Below are 13,240 nucleotides of genomic sequence, written 5' to 3' on the forward strand. Positions count from 1 at the left end.
CTTATGTTCTGCTTTTGGTTGAATGCAGTCTTTACAGGTTCTTATTACATCAGATGGGATGCGCAGTTTGGCTCTCAGTATACTTGTATACAAAGCATTCTTTTGTACTCTAGATATTTTTTTGCCACAGAGCAGTCTGATTGTGGTTGAGAGATTTTTTGTACCTAGGCATTCTTTCCTCTTCTTTAACCTGGAAGAGCAATGGCAATAAGGTTTATCAGAAGGCCATGGCAGGTCATGGCATGGCAGCTGACTGCATTCACTGCAGAGTTTTTGGAGCTTCCAATTCGTTACTATTGTGTCAGTTCTTTTTTTGGGGCGGGGGGGGGGGATCCAATGTGAATTGTTAAGTCTTGTCCAGATTACATCCGTGCCACCATTGAATTCTATATTTTGGGGGGGGGGAATCCAATGTGAATTGTTAAGTCTTGTCCAGATTACATCCGCGCCACCATTGAATTCTATATTTTACATGATCTATAAGAAACAAAGTAAAATGGATTTGTGCTCTCGGTATCCAATTCGCTACTATTGTCTCAGTTCCTTTTTTTTTTGGGGGAATCCAATTTGAAAATTGTGAGGTGTTGTCCATTGAACTCTATATTTTGCTTTTTTGAAGGAAAAAGGATTACTCAGTTATAAGTTGTGCTCCCAGTATCCCTGTATGTAAAAAGAAGAAATATTTTTTCCTGATTATATTCTGTATATTTTTTTGCCACAGCAGTAGCAGATTGACAGTCTGACTGTAATAAGGGGCCTTCTAACTTTCCTCCCTCCTATGGGAGAGTCAGGACGGTGCATGCCTTGCATCAGTGCCACACATGGCATTGGAAGGGGGCTAGATGATGCATGGGTTCTATCTAAGGGAAACATATGGCATGTCAAGGTAAAATGGAGCCCCAAAAGTGCAAGGCCAATGAATCAATGCGTATGGCATGTCGGGCTGCATGCAGCATGCAAGGTGGAAGGACAATAACAATGTCCATGCACAAGTTTTGTCGTTAACATGTCAAGTTGAAATGCAATGCACTCATGATGTCTATCTAATTGCTGCATATGGCATTTCAAGGCGAAAATGGAGAACCAAAAGTGCAAGGACATTAACAATGTCAAACATTCCATGAGTGGTCCCCTAATTACACAATTATGGAGGTGTGAGTCTCATGGATGTAATATTAATGTGGTTATTACATAATGTATGAGAGATTGCCCATTGCACTGCCATGTAATAATCTACACAGTAAGATATGGAAAAACATTCAAGTGCTTAATCGACTAATTAAAAAGTGTGCTAAACTGTAAGGAGAGATGCACAAGAACAATCAAACAGTCAACTAATTAAAAAGCCATGCTAAAGTGAGGAGATATATAACAAGGGAGGGAAATGTGACATGTTGACACAACTTATGGGAGGGAAAGCCCTTCTAGTAGAGGAGCTCCCTTACAATGCCATGTTGGCATATTTGCACAAGGCAAGTGCCTTTTAGCTCGCAAAATTTTGGTTTATTAATCAACTTAAGTTGAGCAGTAAGCAAAGGTTTTATTAGAGTTTTTGGAGGGCCTTAAAGAACAGGGGTCCTATATTATTTGGTGCAAATGCGTTGTGCTTTTTGTGGGGCCTTAATGAATTGGGGTTCTATACTTGGTGCAAATGGGTTGGGTTTATTAAGTTGGACGAACTTTCTTGACCTAGCTTGCTTAGAAAGAAAAGTCCTTGACATCTAGAAGTGCTTGAAACACATACTGTTAAGAATTGATTTAGATGTCATTGCCAGAAAAATTCCCTCCATCTTATAAAGAGAGAGAGACTTAGTGCTTTGGTTTTTTGAAAGGCTTCATTCCTACATTCCATATGGACACATCCCATCATTGCATGTATGATGCGGCCATGCAAGTTGCATGGTGGAGAGGCTACCTTATGTTCAACTAGTATTTAATTTTCACTGTCATCGTGATTTAGTGAATCATAATCTGTCATAACATGATTGAATGTGTCATAACATGTTTGAATATGTTGGAATTTTTTGTTTGAATAGCCCATGAATCTTCTATCGAGAGAATTTTTTCCATATTGTTATGCCTTGCTGGTGTTAGTCTTGCTATCAACAAGGGTCTTGAGCATTACGTGTGTGCCCTTAATAGTTACAAACACCCTCAAAGTGAACAAATAATATCTGCCTCTTGTCAGTATTCATCCTTCCAAGACGGAATGCTGTGTGCCCAAGCGATGTGAAGTGAAGGACATTAGAATCCACTCCAAGTTTTTACGATGACACGATGTGCCCATTCTTATGCACATCCCTATCTTTTGGGTTTTGAAAAATAACTATGTAGGGCCTAATGAAGTGAAAGGAGACTCAAACAAGAGCTTCATCCTCCAACCTAACCTAGGTGGCTCACCCTTTGCCACATATTCCTACTGTTTGGCCTTTTGACTCTTCATATTCCTTCCCTTTTACCTTTGGACTCTTTGGTAACCCAAACTACAACCTTTGCCTACGATGGTGTAGTTTTCCCAACGCATACATAACAACGTTTCCCAACGCATACATAACAACGCCTTTTGATTTGTGTTTGCAATGGGTTTTGATTCTTTGTAAGCATCACAACTTTTTGAAAGGGTTTTTGGGTCTCTCCATTTTGAAAGGGTTTTTGGGTCTCTCCAATTGTGATTTTTCAAGGGCACCATACATGGCCGCGATATGGTACTACATCACATTCCCATTCCAACCTATAGTCTTGTGAGAGTAGTACCATGAATAAATAACTTTCAGTTATTTGTAATTAGTGTTGTATTGCAACTCCAATGTCTTATTGATTTATGTCTTATTAATTTTTTTCATTGCAACTTCTTGATCCCAACCTTTTATTGATCGTAATGTCCTTTTGAGTTATTGACTCTACAATTTGATACTCTACTTACTGTTGAGGATAAAGATGAAGTGTCGGTGCACTTTTTGCTTTGAATAGTAAGATGAAATTGTTACTATAGTGATAAGGTCAGAGTACAAGCAAGCTATTGATATCGAATTCTCACAAGAGGCGCAAGTTTGTTTCAACAAAGTCACCTTTCAATGGATGATCCCCTAGACATTGTTCGTCCTCTTGTGGTTGAGGTAGATAATTGAGATTTGCTTTACAGACTATTTATTTTGCCTTTCGAGTGGAAGGTACCTAAACCAAAAATATGTTGGCAAGAGGATGACAAGATTGAAGATCATGAACACTTTGTAAAAGAGGAAGATGAAGAACTAACACAAGCTACCCATGATGACGTATTTGGGATGGTTGAAGAGAAGACGACAAAAGGGGGGGGAAAAAACAAGACAAAGGATGAAGAATTTGATATTCCATGTAATTTTCAAGTTGAGTTGCTAGCTGAGACCGTGAATAGCTTGAATGTAAAGACACACGACCACTTGTCACCAAACCAACCCACATGGGACGAAGTTGGCATGGGATGAAGTAGATTAAAGACATTATTTCGAGATAAAGAGCACTTGGAGGAGAAAGGATCCCTTGTTCTTTCTTTTTTGGTTCAAAACGGATTCACATTGACACATATGGGAACCTGTTTTGATCCAAAAGGAAAAGGTAAAAGGAGCCCTTTTCCCTCATCTCAAACTGATGTCTTTAATCTACTTTGTTCCATGCCAACTTGTTAGACACTTTAGTGAAGGTGTATTTTGCATAAAGGTACAAGTGGTGATGGAGTGTCCATGATGACATATCTGGGATGGTTGAAGAGAAGACGACAAAAGGGGGGAAAATAAAACAAGACAAAGGATGAAGGATTTAAGATTCCATGTAATTTTTAGGTTGAGTTGGTAGGTGAGACCATGAATAGGTTGAAGGTAAACAGACACACTGCCACTTGTGTCTTTATGTAGAATATACCTTCACCAAAGTGTTCGACAGATTCGCATGGGACAAAGTAGAATAAAGCCATTATTTTGAGATGAGGAGCACTTGGGGGAGAAAGGATCCCTTCTGCTTTCTTTTTTTTGTCCAAAATGGATTCACATTGACAAGTATAAGAACCCGTTTTGAACCAAAAAAGGAAGGGATGAAGGAGCTCTTTTTTTCAAAGTATCTCTCATCTTGAAATGATGTGTTTAATCTTGGTGGGCACTTTGGTGAAGGTGTATTTTGCATAAAGGTACAAGTGGCGGTGGAGTGTCTCTCTTTACCTCTACTCATGGTCTGAGCTAGCAACTTAAACCGAAAATTATGAGGAATGTCAAATTCTTCATCCTTAAAGACCTAGTTTGCATAAAGGTACAAGTGGCGGTGAAGTGTCTCACTCTACCTTGTTGCTCATGGTCTCAGCTAGCAACTCAACCTGAAAATTATGAGGAATCTCAAATCCTTCATCCTTTGCCATTTTTAAAAAAATTTTGGTTTTTTTTTGTTTCCTATTCAAGAGGCCTCTCTTTCTATTGTGTGTAAATCACATGATAGTTACAAGAAGGTTGAGGTATGTCATGTCACTATTTTATACAACATGATGTTTGTTAAGGATGGTGTAAATTGCACCATCTAGATAGGGCATAGGGGCAAACCCTAACCCTAAGGGGTTCACATGTATATATTCATGTTCATGTTCAATACAACATAGTGTACAGGTAGCTATAACATGTGCACTCCTCTCTCTCTCTCTCCACTTCATCATGGTATCAGAGTTGATGGTGCTCCTACTCACTTCATGAGTGTCAAGCCCTCCTTCCGTGAGGCATCGTACGTTGAGAGAGTTTTCCATAAGAGAAAGAGCAAGCCCTTGCCCTTGTCAAGGTGTTAAGCCCTTGTTCCATCAAGGAACAAGCCCTCCCTTCGAGGCATCTCCGTTCTATCTCTAGCTGTCATTGTAGAACTCCTCCTCCTCTTCGAGTCGGTATAAGCTCGTCAATCTGAGCTATGGAGAGTGAGATATGGTCATTTTCGTGAGGTTACTTTCATGAGTGTAGAGCTTGAGATTCTTTAAGGTTTCAGAGTGGGTTCAGTTTCTTTACTTTTTTATCAGTCTCTTCTTCTTGGTTCAGACAAATGAAAGATTCTCTGTCTAGATCTGTGACATGCAAAGCTGATGTCTCGACCCTCAAAGCTTAGCCTAATGGGCTAATAGAGCAACCACAAGCTCGTCCATATGTACCCACGAACTCCTCACAGCTCCTTCAAAACAACGCATCTCCTCTTCTCTGGCCCAACAGATGCCCCTGCAACTCCAGCCACAACGCAGCTGTACCGGTACCCAGTACAGCTGCGTTGTGGATGGAGTTGCAGCGGCAGGACTCCACGAGCAGCTACAGCGCCACACTCAGCTCCATTCGACTACTCCTGGCAACAAAGAACGACTCAAAAGCTTCAGGTGCGACTCCAAATGACCTCAGCATATTATGCAGTGCCAGTCCACAGCTTCAAGACTCCTCCATGCAACCGGGCAGCAACAGCAGGCTCCCGCAACGTCAAACAACAAGCCACAGTGTCCCGCTTCTACCCAAATGGATGGATGGCTCTCTGCTCAGCTTTGCTCCGAGAAGCCGCACGACAAAGCAACGGATAGCTTCTACTACGGACGCCTCAATGGCAGCAACTCAAGACGCTTTCACAGAGCTGAGAAGCTCCAGCGATGCCTAGGACTCAGCAGCACGACGGACAGCATCTAACAACCAAATCCTCATACCAACCCTCAGCTCCGCCATCCCATAGCGACCTCTGGCGACCCGACCTCTACAACACGCAGACGCTCACTGCTTCCGCGACCTCACAGCGCCAAACGTCGCCTTGGCTTCTTAGCTCACACAGGCAGCTCATCAACGAGTCTCCTCCAACGGGCTCCCTAGCCCAGTCGACAACAAGCAACTCACAGAAACGACCACAGCTTACGATGGGCAGTGACACGCCTCCTCTATCAACCGGCCAAGCACCGAGCTCCAGCAGCAACTACAGCAAGGTATGACCACAAACGACCTAAAGCTCCAAGCAAAGCAACAAGCAAGCCTCCACGCTACCGGCATAGGGTCTCCAACAGCTAGACGATGCCTCCACGACCCGACAACGTACGGACGGAATGTTTCAGATTCTGGAGCATCGCTGAAGATTTCGTGGGGGCTTATTCTGGGTATGCTTGTTCTCTTGTATAATGCCGAGCTAGGCACTCAAGATTTAATCTGAATCTTTGAGTATTTGATAATGGAATAGCTCAACTACATGTTTTGTAGGAACATATCATCTCCGAGATCTTTAATGGTAGCCGAGTAAAGCCTTATGGCTAAAGTTTGCTTGGTCATAGTGGCTGCAACTTCGCCACCTATTCTGGTTTCCATGTCAAAAGACTAATCTTAATGGCTTTGTAACTAAAGAGGATTATGGTGATGACATGCAGTTCACAAGCTCCAAAGTACCACATGCACTATTGATTATGGCAGTTCAAAAGTAGCGATAGGCCATTGTGCCATGCAAACTAACAAGGCCCGGAAGTGGTAGTCAATTTTCATTTCACTTAAGCTCTAAATAGTAAAAGCCCGTTGCTTTTGTCCACGTAAGTGTTTCCATTGCCTTTGCTTCTTCCATCACACCTTCAATAGCCTTGATTGTTCTGATCACCATCAGCACTCTTGCTTTTGAAAAGCCTGATGTTTAGCATGAAATACATCATTTTAATGTCAAGTTAAAGGTTGTGGCCCCACTTTTAGCCTCTATGTTTTGTAGAGCTCATGGTAGACACTACTTAATACTTCTTGAAGCAAAATTCACTCTACAAGTTTGTGAAGTTATTATGGATGGAGGTTTGGGATGCAACAATTTCTAATGACTTATTGGAAGGATATTGTACAATGGACCACAATCTTGTTCAACAAATGATATGTGCTTTGACATGGGAGTAATATGAAGCTATGTTCCTACTTCCACTAGGTTTGAAAAGTCCACCCCTCCCTAGTAGTGAGCACTAAAATGATTTCTTTGAACAAGGTAGCTATTCAAAAGATATGAAGCTCCATCCCTTCTATTGATTTCCACCCGAGTACGTAAGTATAAAGAAGAGTCTTCACAATGTGCCTCACAACTATGTTGCCTTGGTTGTACCTATAGTGGAGGGTAAGCAACAGGTAGATTGGTGTTGTATGTGGAGCCTGATCATTTTGGGCCATGCTTTGGACTCAGGTGTGTTTATAACCCTCCCATGAAGGGGGAGTAGTAGGGCAACGCCCCCTAGTAATGTTGCCAAGGGATTCCAAGGGGGGCCGACGACATGCCTTAGGCCTCCCTTGGCGGAGGTTAGGAGGGGCAACACCCTTGAAGCCATAAATACATGAAAATTGGTGCATGAGTTTCTCATGAGTTGTGTGGTCTAAATTTTAAGATAAGGGTGTGTCTCACATAGCAAGAGAGCAATGGATATACTCCTTGTATCTTGTATGTTCTCACTTGCTGGATAAGAAAGATACAGGACTGGTTATTTCTCCGTGGATGTAGCCCACATTGGGTGAACCATGTGTATTGGTCTCTTTCTATCTCTTCCATTTTGTGTGATTTTGTATTATGTATTTTACAAAATTTGCTTCTTGCATTGTTGCTCTATTATCAGTTTGCTAATACTAACAATTGGATGGGTGTTTTTACCAAAATTTGAGGCACAAATGTATAAAATGGTCAAAGGACAAGCCCATTTTAAGCTAAGTCCTCACCTCTGCATGCTACACTATTGTCTTGCTTGTAAGCAAGGTCCATGGCCTACCCTACCCACTCAAATGTTTGTCTATCCCCTCCTAGCTCATCTCTTGTCTCTTGTTCTTGTACTCCAATTTGCCACAGCCTCAAAAAACCTCTCACTTCTTTCCCCCATACCTCATTGGTCACCAAGTCCACTCTTGTCCTAATCCTTGGCCCATTGCATCCAATCCTAGATCCATTTACTATAGAGACATTAATTTACAAGGAGCCAAGCATCACACGGCCAAGTTTGTGTCCGGAGCCTAGTGGTGCTAGGTCCCATACACTTTCTTATGCCCCCATCGAGCCATTGTAGGAGGGTCAATAGGGAGAAGAACGCGTACAAGAAGTGATGTCTAGGTGCTCGACCATGGAGTCTACGTCTATAGTCACTAAGCATTGGCATCAAGAAGGTGGGACTACTACCGTGAAATCACCAAATAAAGACAAAGGAAAAGCTATTGCCAAGCACCCTTGCCAAGCACCCAGGGGACCAAGTGACACCTACCCAACATTCAGTGGTGGTGAGTCTTCATGGATTGAGCCTCAACCTTGGCAATCTCCTTTGAAGTAAGATTTGTTCTCACAACCTAGAGCTCCTCAATGTGTGGGGGTGCCAGACACATTCTTTTTTGATGAAATAGAATTATCTTTAATAGGGCTATAGGAAGTTTGACACATTGCATAGTGAAGGGGCTACAACTCTATGGGTTCTTCACCATATTGTAAAAAATTAGGTACCTCCATAGATTCTTAGAAGTGACCATAGGCAATACAAGGCCCATGATGTATTAAATTAGGTGGCTCTTACTCCATTATAGGTGGAATATGACTCCTTGAAGTTGGCAATTGCTTTCAATAAAGAACCGTGAAAAGCTAAAAGTAGAGGTATGCAAACATGTGCATTCCTAGAGAGACATCAATCTTGGCTATAGCCTAAGCTTTCTACCCTTTGAAAGAACTCACTTGGTTGTAGGCCAAAAATGTGAGATTAAGGGACAATGCTAGCAAAGGAACCAAGCGGGTAGGCACTCAACCCATTGCCAGTGTAATGCTTGGTTTTGATGACATGCCCACTTCCCATGCACTGCTAATGCTGGAGTTTGAGCATTTCCCTTCATTTCCCTTCCTAGATTATGCCTAGTCTGATTAACTCTCCAAATCTTCATCATTGGCTTTGCCTTGACTTTGCCTTTCATTTGTTGAGCCACTATCTCTTACCACCGATGTCTTGCCAAAAGCCTTGTTTACTTTCAAAAATATCCTATTTGGCAATTCCTAGAGAAGAAGACCTTAGAATAACTTATCACACTTTGTTTATGGCATTAGGCAGTGTCCAAAATGTTGAAACTACCTCCTAGACTCTGAACTATCAGTCTCTAGTACATGTGGTTCCTTTGGATTATCTCCTAGTTGAAGTTTCATTTTATGTCTGTGTTGCACATGTAATCGACCTCATGGTGTCAAGGCAAATGTGGAGCCCTAGTGAGAAGCTTACAAGGTAGAGCAATGAACCCTTATGGTGTAAGCTTGTTAACCTCCTTGAACTACCGGCCTGACCTTGCTAAATTATTTTGCTGAACTTCTCCAATTTGTTGAGTAGCTCCTAATAGCCATTGCCACCAAAGCCACACAATGTGGCTCAATATTTTGGATGTATGCCAAAGTCCAATCACTAAGTGGACCAAACCACAAGTGCGCATGCAATAAGTTCAGAGCCTAGGGCTTCTATAGGTCCTCCGCCTTATCCACTACCCATACCATCTGCTTCCTTGTGACAACCATGTAGCACCATTTGTATGCATGGTTCTTTAAATTTTTTCCCCAACTATTTATCATCAAAAAAGAAAGAGGCATATCTGCCTAGAGCTCTTGACTTCTTTACCTATGAACTCTGCTACTAGGATAGATGCTGATAATGAATTGGTTATGAAAGACTTGCAAATCCCTTTGGAGTAAACCATGTCCATACTTTGGGAGGGTTGGAGACCCATCTTGTTGATGAGCTCCATCTAGCTTCATTAAGACTTTATGTATGCTCTACCTGATATGCTCTTAATAGCTAATGTGCGTGTGTTGATTCTCATTTCTCTCATGTCTATATAGGAAAAAAAGGGCTCACATCACAGTATAATAGATTGTAAACACCCTTGAACTGGGGGATGACCATTTTTCGAGTGAAATCTTCCGAGCGTCCGAGCAAAGGAAAAAAAAAGGCTTCCAACTATGTAAAAATATGGCAAAAATGGATTGAAAGAAAAGATAGTTTCACTTAGAAATATGCAAAGTATTATAGCAATGCCTATTTTATACACAAATCTTTACATGAATCTTTGGGAATGGTGAGTAACATAATGGGATGGCTTTTGAACAAACCCACATGTAGAGTAGACTTTTCTATGAAAATTCCCTTATGATCCTTCTTACAACTTTTACTTAATAGGGACTGACATTGAAACCCCTCTCTCAACTTTCATGAAAGGGTTTCTCCAAAGAAACCTCATAGAAGTAAGCCATCAAGGTAGTTTTGCCAGCGAAACCTCTTTGAAGTAGATCTTCCAAGGATAGCACTTTTAAAAGTGACATTACTTTCATATCCAATGTCCAAATATAGTCATTCAGCCACTCAAATTGATTGGAAAAGCCCATTTAAGCACATCTATGAGTTATATTTTGGAAAATTTTGCATATATGGTATTAAATATTTCACGTATTTTATGAGAGTGATATATAAGCCCAAGTTAATACTTATTTATAGTAATTTAAACTTCTTTAGAAACATATCCATAAATATCTTGTTATTTATGCTATAAAAACACTAGAAAGCTTTTATCATATTGATATAAATGTGTTTAATAAAGTAATTATATATGTATAATAAATTATTACATTGAGAGTGATTATGAGGGATGTTTCTTACAAGAATTATTTTTCAACACTTTTTTAAGGTAATAACAGGGGCACGAAGGGATGTCTATGAATAAGAAAATTTATGTTTATGTTCTGTAAAAATGAATGAGTGACTAGTTTGTATATTTTTATGATAAAGGGATCTAGTTCTAGTGAAAATAAAAGTGTAAAAACCATGTTTCCTAAAGAAATATAATTTTTTAAATCTCTTGAAAAAGATGCTCAGATAAACCTGCTCATAGGTTTTTGCTCGTAAAATTGACGCATCCAACTGGGGGGCTCATCTCTCCCACTCAAATAACATTCTCTCTTTCTCGTGCATGCACCCTACCCTCACCAGGATAATCAATAACCAAATCCAACCTAGGAGAGCTTGCAAAGCTCCCTTGCACACAATCCATCATATGGTCTTCTTGCTAGAATGAAAGTTATATGTACTTCCTAAAACCCATAAAATTACATGAACCAATTTGGATTTTAAAAGAGCCCTCCCTAGTTGAGTTCACTCTTCTCTTTCCCCCCAGGGTGTGATACACACCCACCATGCTTCTTTTCATTTGGTCCATCCAACCAGAAAATATATTAGGCAACAATAGAGAAAGATGCAAAGTACACAGTCCCACTACCATCATGGTCGTAGCATCATGCATGTGGACAGAATACACCTCCTTCACCATCCAACACGTAAATGGCTTGTTGCTTGTTGTAAGCATCTTGTTGCTTCATTGTCATATGTGAGCATTAATAAAACACTAGATTTTCCATTCTATCAATTTGTCAACACTATTAGCACTTATACTTATACTAATACCAACATAAAATGAGAGACAAGGGTTTTAAGAAAGAGAAAAAACCAATTTTATAGGATGGACCTCCTTGAGGGTTGATGATGCCTAGCTTTGCCCTTGCTTCATCATGACTACCTCTCTATTGATATGCTTGAGCCTCTGAGATGTTGGATTTTATGTCCAATGTCTGTAGATCTACTTCTTCTTGCACTAGGACAAATTCCACCAAGCCTAGTGGTTGGAAATTTTCTAGCACCTGAGCACCCATCGTTCATAGCTCTTTTAAACATTTGTTGGTTCGTTTCACAATACTGCTAAGGATCCATAGCAATTGTTGTGCTGCTACTAAATCTCTCTATTGCATTGATATTGTCCTTCTCTATCATGATTCCATTGTCAGAGATGTGTCCAAGCAATATGCCTAAGAGCACATAGAAGATACACTGGTAGCAGTGGATCAAAATGGTGCTATGTAAAACTTTTTATGTGAGCTCTAGGCATTTTGCTTGAGCATTGTATAATACAAAAAAATCATCTAGAAAAACCGCCAAAGATTCATCAAAAATTTCCTTGAAAGTTTATATTATGAAACTCTAGAATGTCCCTAGAGCATTCTTCACTCAAATGACATCACTATACTTGAGACCCACTTGAGAATGCTCTCCATCCTATGATGAAGGTGGTCTTGTCTTAATCCTCTGACCAATGTCACTTGATTGTACCTGTTGTATCCATCTATGATTGAAGATATTTCATTCAGTGCCATTTTATCTAGAATATGTCAATGAAGGGAAAGGATAGGGAAGTTGATGGTCTATGTACTAAGTATTTTGTAATCTACATAGGCGCTTAATTTCCCATCCTTTTTTTTTGAAACAACTACAATGGGAAATAACCAAATCATTTCTATTTATTGAGATTAGATGTATTCCACTTGCAAAAGTTACTCAATTTTAGCTTCCACCAATTCGGCATAGTGTAGACTCATATCATTACCACTTTATGGGCTTCACATCTATGAGTGGAGGACTTTGGATGCTAAGATATTGAAGGAGATATCCCCTTCAGACTTGTGTGTTCCCAAGCAAAGATTTTATTGAATTCTCAAAATACTTAGTGTGATCTATTGGTGAGCTCTTCGTATAACTCTTTGTTGATTTTGTTTCATTTTGCTCCATACCAACATTCAACTCTTTGATTGGCTATTCCTTAGCGATTCTCCCATTACCACTATTCTGTTGATTCTCTGAGCCTAGATTTTCATTGATTTCTCTTTTAGCTTCATTGCTTTTGGTGAAGTTACAAGTACTCGACAACACTAAGCTTTGGTCATTCATCTCCTTTTGTGAGGTCAATTGCCATCCTCAATATATCAAGTGCTATGATTGGGAAAATATTCTTTGCTAGCAGTTTGTCCTCTACATCCATTGTGAATGATATCTTTAATCTTTAGTACCGGGGAGTGCTTAATTATGTAAGGGTCCAAAACGAGCTTGTGCCATATGTGCCCAAAGAAAAACTTAGATTTCTTTATAGGCATAGATATGTCCCAGTGCTGAGTTTTTGGAAGTGATGTGCCGTGCTTAGCTGCAATTGTAAGTTTTTTGGGGACCAAGAGCCCGTTTAGGCTTCTTGCAACAAGGCTAGCAATATTACAATTTTATTTTGATTTATATGCAAACTAGGTGGCTATTTTATGTTTCCTATGTGGATTGCTTGTTCTTAGTTATTGATTACTATTTTCTAGATATTTGTTACATGTTCTATAGCTTGTATTGGGTGTAGAAACAAGGATGGGAAAAAAGTGGCAAATGGTTTTGAAATTTTTGTGT

The sequence above is a fragment of the Dipteris shenzhenensis genome, chromosome 33, assembly GCF_047967505.1.
Source record: "Dipteris shenzhenensis isolate YYH24624 ecotype China chromosome 33, Dip_SZ_1.0, whole genome shotgun sequence".
Lineage (NCBI taxonomy): Eukaryota > Viridiplantae > Streptophyta > Polypodiopsida > Gleicheniales > Dipteridaceae > Dipteris > Dipteris shenzhenensis.